Here is a 12,083-nt window from a genome sequence, read left to right on the forward strand (position 1 = left end):
AACAATGATGTACATATAATTTTCCTTGCTGGCTTGATTGAAGCCCGTAATTTGTGCTGGACTTTCTCTCTGATTACACACGTCTCCGTCTCAGGGAGCAAAACAAGAACTCTGAATTTGCCGCTGGGCACTGGGCTCATCCTCGGCTTTCAGCCTTCGAGAGGACTGCACTCTAAGGTGAGCCCAATTTTAGTCCCATTTACACTATTGTTACAAGTGGCATTGTGGTGGATCGTGTTCAAACACGGACTGTCTGCAGATGACACTGATGTACTCCCAAGGTCATCCCATTCTCTTCATCACTCTGTGCATTGCACATGCACACTCTCAAAGCAGACATGCACAAATAGAAAGAGACAGCGTAATGCATATTACATCATTGTGTTCGGAATGGTGGGTAGAGATCTCTTCTGGGACCACAGGCCAGAGAATCCTGACCCAACCGCCTACCAGTAAACGAATCCCCAATACAGCTGAAAAAGAGTAGTGTGCCGATTTACTGATATGCTTACGCTCTTTGTTTGCCAGTGGACCTCTTCAATTAATAGTCTGAATAAATCACAGAGGCTTGTGTTTAGCAATAGCCTATGTCATTTGTATGTAAACTACCATATTTGGGAGCAAACTTCAGCTTCTTTTCACACCATGTCCAACATGCACTTTACTGTCCCTGTAACCTTGTATCTTACATTAGTCTCTCTTTAAAATGAAAGAGATTTCAATGTTGACGATAGGTTGCTCCTTTCCAGAAGGTACCTAGCACATTAGGTTAGTGGTTAGTTATAGTCGATGGTGTGTCTCCAGGGAGAAGTAATGGGTTCTGGGCAATTGACCAACCTGCCACGGTTTACTACACCTGCACTGAGTTAGAGCTGTCATCATTACCACTTCCTATAACGTTCCCACGGCAACCCAGGTCCTCCCACTTAAAGCCATGCAGAACAGAAATGTAAAAGTGTCGTAGCACTGTCGTTTGAATACTCTCATTTGCAGGAAAGCTTACAGGCCTTCTAAGTCCATGCTCCCTCCAAATGAGAAGCAATGCAATAAACACCATAGAAATAGAATGAATATAACGGACTTGGACCCTCTAACCCTGGCAATTTGACTGGTAAACTCATGGGTGCACTTGCTTGCAATGGTTGCTTGGTATTATGATGCAATAATTTTCATTGTAATTTAGAATGTAAATTCAAATGATGTTAACTGACGCGGCTCATGCAATGGAATGTATTTATTGTAATGTCAGTTGAGTTGAATCAACAAATCACTACACATGTTGATGAATATACTTCCTGCTTTTACTTCCTGCTTTGCTCCTATGTTTACACTCGCAATGGCTGCCAGTCCACCCATTATGCTATCATTGACTTGAATGGGGACACCCGTTCTATTCATTCTAGTTCTATGATAAACACATTGTAAGTTTATGACAAGTTTTGTTCTAGCCCCTATTTAAATTGTGAAGAGGGACAGAACAGTGTAGTACGAGTGATTGTAGAAATGTTGCAAAATATAATGTAGTTCTTATCGCTTCAGTGGCTGTCTAAATGTCAGTTTTTGTATATATATATAAATAGATATATATATATATATTTGCTGTTTTAAAAGCTTACCAGCTAACCTCACAGCATAGACTTGTCTGAGAAATTAGAGAGGATATTGGCCAACAGAGCAAGCTTGTAACTGCTTCACTTTGCCTTCCCCCCCCCGTTTTCTTTTCCTCCCACTCATGTCTTATATCTGTGTTTCTGAATCCAAACGAGCAGCTTGGAAGAGAAAGGAGAGGAACTTTACATTGTGCCAGAAAAGGAATGGAAAATTACGGGCAGTGTCAGATAATTGAGCTTGTCTTAAGAGACATGTTAATAACAGACGTCGGAGCGGAGGATATGTCACTCTGTACCCCGGGTGACAGACTCTCTCTCTCCTGTTGATGAGCTGTTTAGAGGGGAAATTGTTCCACGCAAACACCATCGTTATTACAAGCTGGCAAGCTGCTTGCATGTGGACCCAATTCAGCTTGAACTGACAGAATCCAATTGACCGGCACATATTCATGCACTTTATTTTCTTTATTCTCACCAACAATGCAGATAATTACTGCGCCGAGTAAAACTGAAAATAGAACTTTGCAGAGCATAAGAAAACAAAGCCGGAGCTGTCTCAGCAAGACTGTTTTAATGTCTGCTGAAATTGCTGTGACTGGTTTTCACGCGTGGTTGGGAGAAAGCATCAATCCAAGATGTTCTTACCTAGTTAAAACATACACAACCAAATTCACAACTTCTACCATTTAGAAAGCACATTATGGCGCACTAGGAAAGCATATTGATTGTAGAGGTTGAGGTGAGACAGCCAGAGAGGGGCCTTCATACTAGGCAAGCACAGGGCAAGCATATCTCAAAATAATCAATGGTGCACTTCCAGCAAAGGCCTGAAACGCTGTACGTCTCTCTGGCTGCGGTTTTTAGTGTTGTATAGTGTGAAGAAGTAATTGAGTGATGTGTTATATGACTGTTGATATTGATGCCATTAGGGACCAAGTGAATCAGCTGCTGTCCTCAGACAAACCACTGCCTAATACCATATCCTGGCAGAGTGGAGCAGGCAACAGTCAGCCAGGGACTGGGACACTGCCTCTCAACCTCTCATCCTCAAAGTCAACTCATTCATTTGGACATGTGCTTTGATGTATCTAACCCTGGTCTTTTGCAACTTATTTGTTTGTCATTTTATTCATGTCTCCCTGCCCTCAGGTAACGGTTTCTGTCATACGGAGGTAAGGGGATACTTCGGTGCTGTCCAACAAGGCGTCTGTTATCAGAGGGAAATGTGTCCGTTCAGAGGTGAGGGAGGCTTTGTGCTCTCAAGCAGGCCACCTCTCCGCCTTTGTCCCGGTAACAAGCTCAGCTCAGGCTCCAATGAAGCGAGAAATTGTAAACTCTCCAGAGAGGCCCAGTGGAGAGATACGGGTTTAGTGTTTGCTGGCTGTGTGCTTGGGGATGCATCAGATAAGGCAGAGTCCCACGCCAGAATGGGAGTGATGAGACCTCCCCTTCTGTGAAGAGTTATGTTTAATCCCTTTGGTAGTGTATTCACTTGCAAATCCCCCTGTCACCATTAATATGTATTAACACTCTACAGACAGTGTTCAATACAGATTTATCAGACTCTATTTTTTCCTCTCGTATGCACAGTCGTCTCCCCCTACTCTGGAGCTGTGGAGCTTTTTTTGGCAAACAGACTACACGTGTCTTTCAGTGCTAGTATTGAGATAACATGCTTTTGCTGTACGATACCTGATATTACTGTGCGCTCTCTATCTATGGGCTTTCTTTGGACAGTTCCTTCTTCATTTTAAGTTGAAAAAAGAAGTGTTGAAAAAAAAACCTATGTTCTACTTAAACCCCTCTACACATACTTTTGGGGGGAATATCATACCAAGATCACATACTGTATGAATATGTGCGATCCCCTGACTCGCTAATCAATTTGATTTGTTCAATGTAAATCTCAGTAACTTCATGCAGAGCTCAAAACCTCTCTTTGAATTCCAATCTGTTTATCTACTCCTATTAAGTCATTCATAATAGCGGAGCATTAATCCAATAAAATGAAGCATATTCGATGGGGATGTCTTAGGAGATTTTGTTTGCACCAATGTGTTAGGTGGCCTAATCCACACAAAGCCCTGTGAAGCTCATTATGGCGAGGCCCTGAGGCGCTAGTGGTAAGGTACCTTTAGCATAAAAACAGCCTAGCAGCTCCATGGCCTGCCAGCCTAGCTGTCAGCTCCCTGGCAGAGCCCAAATCAAGCTGTCAATTACTGGACGTGTTTATGGAAATTACATGTTTGTGAACATGCTGGAAAAATGTGCTCTCGGCTCAAGCAGCATGATTTTGGAGAACGATTTCGCTCTGAAATCACCTTTCAGTTTGATATAGGTTGATCCTCATCAGATCACAGACATGGGAGCCATTTGACAGTCACTATCCACACTGAGATGAATCCCATCGAGCACTGGCACTGGGTTTGGAGGCTCCCTACTAACTAGGAGCTCTAAACCCAAACTGGAGCTCTTAACACAAACTGACACTCAGATAAGCAAATGTATTACTTTGTATAGACAGCTACAGGCAAGTACCAAAACAAAGTAAACAGTTGAATAAATGAGAGATACAAAGTACTGTATATTGAAAGCAGGTGCTTCCACACAGGTGTGGTTCCTGAGTTAATTATCCATCATGCTTAGGGTCATGTATGAAAAATGCCCAGTTGCCCATGATTTTGGCACCATGGATAGAAGACGAGATCTCGGTGACTTTGAAATAGGGGTCTCGAATGAGAATAGGGGGATTAAAGCAGTGGAGGCTCCTCCGAGGAGGAAGGGGAGGACCTCAGTCCTCCCGGGTGGCGCAGTGGTTAAGGGCGCTGTACTGTTGCGCCACCAGAGACTCTGGGTTCGCGCCCAGGCTCTGTCGTAACCGGCCGCGACCGGGAGGTCCGTGGGGCGACGCACAATTGGCCTAGTGTCGTCCGGGTTAGGGAGGGTTTGGCCAATAGGGAAATCCTTGTCTCATCGCGCACCAGCGACTCCTGTGGCGGGCCGGGCGCATTGCGCGCTAACCTTGGTGCGGCTGGCTTCCGGGTTGGATGGCGCTGTGTTAAGAAGCAGTGCGGCTTGGTTGGGTTGTGTATCGGAGGACGCATGACTTTCAACCTTCGTCTCTCCCGAGCCCGTACGGGAGTGGTAGCGATGATAGTAGCTACTAAAAAACAATTGGATACCACGAAATTGGGGAGAAAAAGGGGTAAAATTCAACAAAAAAAACACACTTTTGCTTTGAAGGTCTACAGTAGCCTCAACAGCACTCTGTAGGGTAGCACCATGGTGTAGCCTTGGTACATTGACATCAATACAAAACCTACAAGGCTCATGGTTCTCACCCCCTTCTCACCCGACTTACACAGTAATTATGCCAACTTCCAGAAGATGTCCTCCATCCTATCAGAGCTCTTGCAGCATGAACTGACATGTTGTCCACCCAATCAAAGGATCAGATAATGAATGTAGTACTGAAAGCATAAGCTACAACTAGCTAGCACTGCAGTGCATAAAATGAGGTGACAATAGTTGAACAATGTTTTTTTTTCACTTACAAATTAAATTGTATTGGTCAAAATACACATATTTAGCAGATTTCATTGTGGCTGTAGCGAAATGCTTGTGTTCCTAGTGTCACGCCCTGACCATAGAGAATTTGGTTAGGTCAGGGTGTGATGTGGGGTGGGCATTCTATTTTTTGTTTTCTAGGTTTCTTTATTTCTATGTTTTGGCTGGGTATGGTTCTCAATCAGGGACAGCTGTCTATCGTTGTCTCTGATTGGGAATCATACTTAGGTAGCCCTTTTTCCCTCCTTTCAGTGTGAGTGGTTAACTTTGTTAGTGACATTTGCCCTGTAAGCTTCACGGTTGTTTCTTTCGTTTGTTGTTTTGTTGGGCGACATTTTAAAATAAAATAAAATGTACGCTCACCACGCTGAACTTTGGTCCACTTCTTTTGAAGGCCGTGACACCTAGCTCCAACAGTTCAGTAGTATCTAACAATTCACAACAATACACACATATCTAAAAGTAAAATAATGGAATTAAAAAATATATAAATATTAGGACGAGCAATGTCAGAGTGGCATTGACTAAAATACAGTAGAATACAGTATTTACATATGAAATGAGTAAAGCAGTTTGTAAACATTATTAAAGTGACTAGTGTTCCATGTGTATGTGTATAAGGCAGCAGCCTCTAAGGTGTAGGGTTGCATAACCTGGTGGTAGCCGGCTAGTGATGGCTACTTAACAGTCTGATGGCCTTGTGATAGAAGCTGGTTTTCAGTCTCTCGGTCCCAGCTTTGATGCATCTTTACTGACCTCGCCTTCTGGATGATAGCAGGGTGAACAGGCCGAGCCTCAGATGGTTGATGTCCTTGATTATCTTTTTGCCTTCTTGTGACATCGGGTGCTGTAGGTGTCTTGGTGGGCAGGCAGTGTGCCCACTTTGATGCGTTGGGCAGACCACACAACCCTCTGGAGAGCCCTGCGGTTGCAGGTGGTGCTGTTGCCGTACCAGGTGGTGATACAGCCCGACAGGATGCTCTCAATTGTGCATCTGTAAAAGTTTGTGAGGCTTTTAGGGGCCGAGACAAATTTCTTCAGCCTCCTGAGGTTGAAGAGGCGCTGTAACCCAATATGTGTAACCCATCCCCAAAACGATATTGTACGTTCTTGAGCAGACTTTGAGGTACATTTGTTCCAGGGGAGAATGACTGCCACCTCTCATTGAGGATTTCAAGTTGAAGGCCGACCTCAGTACTGCAGGCATTTCTTTCCAGAAAACCGTACCCCCATTATAGTGAATGGAGAAATGGCGATCTTTGTGGTCGAAAAAAAAATCCAATAATTGCTTATATTTTACCAGCAGTACAGTGCCTTCAGAAAAGATTTACATCTGTTTCCAAATTCTGTTGTGTTACATCCTGAATTTAAAATAGTTTTACACTGTCAACGTTGAATGATGTTTTTCAACATTTTTACAAATAAATGAAAAATGAAAAACTGAAATGAGTCAGTAAGTATTCAACCACTTTGTTATGGGCAAGCCTAAATGCATGTTCTTAACAAGTCACATAATACAGTAAATTGCATGGATTTACTCTGTGTGCAATAATATTGTTTAACATGATTTTTTAACAACTTCCTCATCTCTGTTCCCCGCACATACAATTATCTGTAAGGTCCCTTAGTCAAGCAGTGCATTTCAAACACAGATTCAACCACAAAGACCCGGAAGGTTTTCCAATGCCTCGCAAAGAAGGGCACCTATTGGTAGATGGGTATATATAAAGAAAAAGCAGACGTTGAATATCCCTTTGAACATGTTATTAATTACACTTTGGATGGTTTATCAATACACCTAGTCAGTACAAAAATACAGGTGTCCTCAGTTGCCGGAGAGGAAGGAAACTGCTCAGGGATTTCACCATGAGGCCAATGGTGACTTTAAAACAGTTTTCAGAATAATGGCTGAGGATGGATTAACAACATTGCAGTTGCTCCACTATACTAACCTAATTTACAAAGTGAAAAGAAGGAAGCCTGTACAGGATACAAACATTCCAAAACATGCATCCTGTTTGCAACAAGGCACTAAAGTAATACTGCAAAAAATGTGTCAAGGCAATTACATTTTTTTCCCGATTACAAAGTGTTATGTTTGGGGCAAATCCAGTACAACACATTACTGAGTACCACTCTACATATTTTCAAGCATAGTGGTGGCTACATCATGTTATGGGTATGCCTGTAATCGTTAATGACTGTGCAGTTATTCAGGATAAAAAATAAAACGAATGGAGCTAATCACAGGCAAAATAAGGAAAACCTGGTTCAGTCTGCTTTCCACCAGACACTGTGAGATGAATTCACCTTTCAGCAGAGCAATAACCTAAAACACAAGGCCAAATCTACACTGGAGTTGCTTACCAAGAAGACAGTGAATGTTCCTGAGTGGGTGAGTTACACTTATGACTTAAATCTACTTGAAACCTATGGCTAGACTTGAAAACATTTGTCTAGCAATGATCAACAACCAACTTGACAGAGCTTGAGGAATTTTTTAAAGAATAATGTGCAAATATTGTAGAATCCAGGTATGTAAAGCTCTGTGAGATTCACAACTGTAATCGCTGCCAAAGGTGCGTCTACAAAGTATTGTCTCGGGTGTGAATACTTATGTAAAGAGATATTTCTGTAAAGTATTTAAATTAATTTGCAAACATTTAAAAAAATATATGTTTTCACTTTGAGATTATGGGGTATTGTGTGTACATGGTGAGAAAAAATATCTATTTAATCCATTTAGAATTTAGGCTGTAACACAAAATGTGGAATAAGTCAATGGGTATGAATACATTCTGAAGGAACTGTATGTCCTTGAAACGATTATTTTATAATCACACACAGACAAAGTTATAAGGGTAATTTAGTTGCAATTGGCAGCCTGCAGTACCTCAATCGGCCTTCCACCTGAGATACTCCATGAGAGGGGGCAGCACTGAGCTAGCCTTACTAGAGTAGCTCAAACTGTGCATGCAATGTTTCCAAAACCTCCTCCATGTAACAAGATGGCAACACACTTCAATGACACTTCCTGATCATCAAATGTGCCACTGAGCATTCTCATAGGAAACAATGGGGTGGCGTCATCAATCAAATCAAATTCAAATCAAATGTATTTATATAGCCCTTCGTACATCAGCTGATATCTCAAAGTGCTGTACAGAAACCCATCCTAAAACCCCAAACAGCAAGCAATGCAGGTGTAGAAGCACGGTGGCTAGGAAAAACTCCCTAGAAAGGCCAAACCTAGGAAGAAACCTAGAGAGGAACCAGGCTATGTGGGGTGGCCACTTAAATTCACACAGGACACCGAATAGGACAGGAGAAGTACTCCAGATATAACAAACTGACCGCAGCCCCCCCCCCCCCCCCCCGACACAAACTACTGCAGCATAAATACTGGAGGCTGAGACAGGAGGGGTCAGGAGACACTGTGGCCCCATCCGAGGACACCCCCGGACAGGGCCAAACAGGAAGGATATAACCCCACCCACTTTGCCAAAGCACAGCCCCCACACCACTAGAGGGATATCTTCAACCACCAACTTACCATCCTGAGACAAGGCTGAGTATAGCCCACAAAGATCTCCCCCACGGCACAACCCAAGGGGGGAGCGCCAACCCAGACAGGATGACCACATCAGTGAATCAACCCACTCAGGTGACGCACCCCCTCCAGGGACGGTATGAGAGAGCCCCAGTAAGCCAGTGACTCAGCCCCTGTAATAGGGTTAGAGGCAGAGAATCCCAGTGGTAAGAGGGGAACCGGCCAGGCAGAGACAGCAAGGGCGGTTCGTTGCTCCAGAGCCTTTCCGTTCACCTTCCCACTCCTGGGCCAGACTACACTCAATCATATGACCCACTGAAGAGATGAGTTTTCAGTAAGGACTTAAAGGTTGAGACCGAGTTTGCGTCTCTGACATGGGTAGGCAGCTCTATTGGAGAAAGCCCTGCCTCCAGCTGTTTGCTTAGAAATTCTAGGGACAATTAGGAGGCCTGCGTCTTGTGAACGTAGTAGCGTACGTGTAGGTATGTACGGCAGGACCAAATCAGAGAGATAGGTAGGAGCAAGCCCATGTAATGCAATGACTTTGTCCATATTCTTTACAGTCAATGGTTTGTTCCTGTTTGGTGGGTGTGGTGAGGTGTGGCTTAGTGATGGGTCGTTCGTGAACGGCTCTAAGAGCCGGCTCTTGGAGGTGAACGTTAGGAGCCAGCTCGCATATCAGAAGAGCCGAATCTATTATAAAAATAAAATAAAAATTAAGATATGAAAAATCAAAATATTTAAATGAATAGAATTAACTAATTCAAAGAACAAAAAAAAATAAAATAATAATAATATAGGCCTAAATGCTCAAGCTCACACACATTCGTTCTGACTGTCTGCTAACAGCCTTACCTGTTGTTCTTGTCAATCAGACACTCAGTGTCAACCAATGAACCAAAGATACGTGAGGGAGGGCCGAGCCAACTCACTCACAGTCACACACTTAGCAGCCCAGGAGAGAGAGGAAGGACAGCTGTGAAAACAACAGCTCGAAAATTAGTTGGAAGCACAGTAGCATTTAGATGCATTTTAATAACGTAGACAATGTTAGAGCACAGTGTAGAATTTGCCAAAACAAAATCTCATATAAAGCTGGTTCTACACACAACCTACACCGGCATATGCGAACTGTGCACCCAACTGTGAAGCTAACTGTAGTGGAGCTTCGAGAAACTAGCGGCCTGCTAGTGATAGTGGTGGAGCCAGCACCTCCACAAGTGGAGATGTATCCACTCAGTCAACTAGGCCTACTCTGTGAAACACAGCAATGCAGTCTTCTATGGACCAGTTTATGCCAAAGTCTATGTCTGTAGCAAAACAAGGCCAAATTGATATTGCATTGGCTAAAATGATTGTCGCTGATTTCCAGCCATTTTCAATCGTGGAGGACATAGATTTTTAGAAATTATAGCAATAGTCTAAATCCAATGTACACAATTTCAAGCAGGAAAAACGTTTCAAAATCACTTATCCCACAACTGTACGAGAGCACACAGGCTTCAGTGCGGGAAAAAGTCCAAAAAGCTACTGTAGTTTATCTTACCACTGACTGCTGGACATCAAGGGTAACCACTTCTTACATGTCAGTTACATGTCACTTCTTTGAAGATTTTTCAATATCTAGCTGTCTTCTGGACTGCTTTGAGTTCAGGAACAGACACATCTCAGAAAACTTGGCAGACGAACTGTTGAGAGTGGCCAGAGAATGGCAAGTAGATGGAAAAGTGGTCTGTTGTGTTGGCGACAATGTAGCTAACATAATCAAAGCCATGAACATTTTAAAATGGACCCATCATCCATATCTTGCCCACACAATCAAGCTAATTGTAAGAGATGCTCTGAAGGTGATGAAGCCGGCTCAGACACCAGGGCAACAGGAAGAAGAGGGATCAGATGGCTCAGAAGCACCAGCAGTAGTGCCACAAACGTCTGCTGTTTGGATGCTGTTTGACGAGAGAGCATCTGGGGATGCAGCACGAAGGAATCCCTCAGCAGATTCCATAACGGAGGTCCGATCCTATTTGGAGGAGTCCCCCCTGCAGATCCTCTGAGCTGGTGGAAGAACAAGGCCTCTGTCTACCCACGGCTTACTGAAGTCATGACAGGGAGACTGCAAAGTGGCCACACCTGATCCCTCTGAGAGGGTCTTTTCGAAAACGGGTTAAATAATTACTGAGAGCAGAAACCTCATCAGCCCCTCGAAAGTGAGGCAGCTTGCATTTCTGAATAACAAATCTCTCAGAAGAACAAAATATGGTCAGCATTGCTGTGTGCTGCTGGTTATAACATGGTATAATAAAGAAGAGAGAGAAAAGAGGGACCAGTTTAATGTTTTAAGTGGGATGCTGCAGTTTTGCACATTGTTATTTATTTTTCTTTGATATGGTGCAATATTCTATTATGCTGTTCAGATTGTATTCGTTTTGAATGGTTAGATGTATATGCACTTTGTTACAAATGTTATACTTTAAATGCAAATGTTTAGTAGCATTATTTTTCATAACAAACCAATGCATTTTTAAATACATTGTAGTTAAGGTAGAGTATGATTTCATTTAATAATTTAATTAGAATTGTTTTAACATCAATCATAGTCAAACTATCGCAAACTGTTTGACTTTAAAAAATACAAAACATTATTTTTTTTAAGCGCCGTTTGGGAGCCAAAAGAGCCGTCTCTTTTTGGTAAGCTGAACCGAACGAGCCGGCTCACTGAAAGAGCCGGAATGCCCATCCCTAGTGTGGCTTGAAGCAATGAGTGACGTATATGGGCAGTGGCCATGCTGATAGCGTTCCCCAACCCACAATCCATCCCCTCCTCGTTTTTTAACTGGTTGTTTAGTACAACATCATTTCCGCTCAATTGTACGTTCCAGAATGCAAAAACATACTGAACACAGCCCAGTTTGGATTTGGCATCACACCAATCAAATCAAAAGCAAAACGTCATCACAGATCGAGCAAAAATCTTTGATGCCATTAGCCAGGTTTCCATCCAATTAGCAACCGATTTTAATGTGAATATTCTAAAATCCACATAAAAACTATCTACGCATTTTCCCACCAGAGATGTTTCCATCAAATGTACTTGTTGCGGATAAAAGGCTGTGCGTGATGAAATAGTGCACATAAAAATACCATTTGCGTTTAAATTCCCCGGTTGGGATTAGTATAGAATACAGGTTAAATGGGTTTCCATTCCATTTTCAACTCAACTAATGGTTTTCTCACAAACAATCTTGCCTTATATAGCGATCTGGTATTGGCACTGTGTGCTCTAGCCAACAGCTCGCAGATACAGTGCAGGTATAGCCTAAATTATGAGATTATTAGACAAAATTGGGAGAATTTTT

This window comes from Oncorhynchus mykiss, chromosome 22 (genome assembly GCF_013265735.2).
Source record: "Oncorhynchus mykiss isolate Arlee chromosome 22, USDA_OmykA_1.1, whole genome shotgun sequence".
In the NCBI taxonomy this organism is placed as follows: Eukaryota; Metazoa; Chordata; class Actinopteri; order Salmoniformes; family Salmonidae; genus Oncorhynchus; species Oncorhynchus mykiss.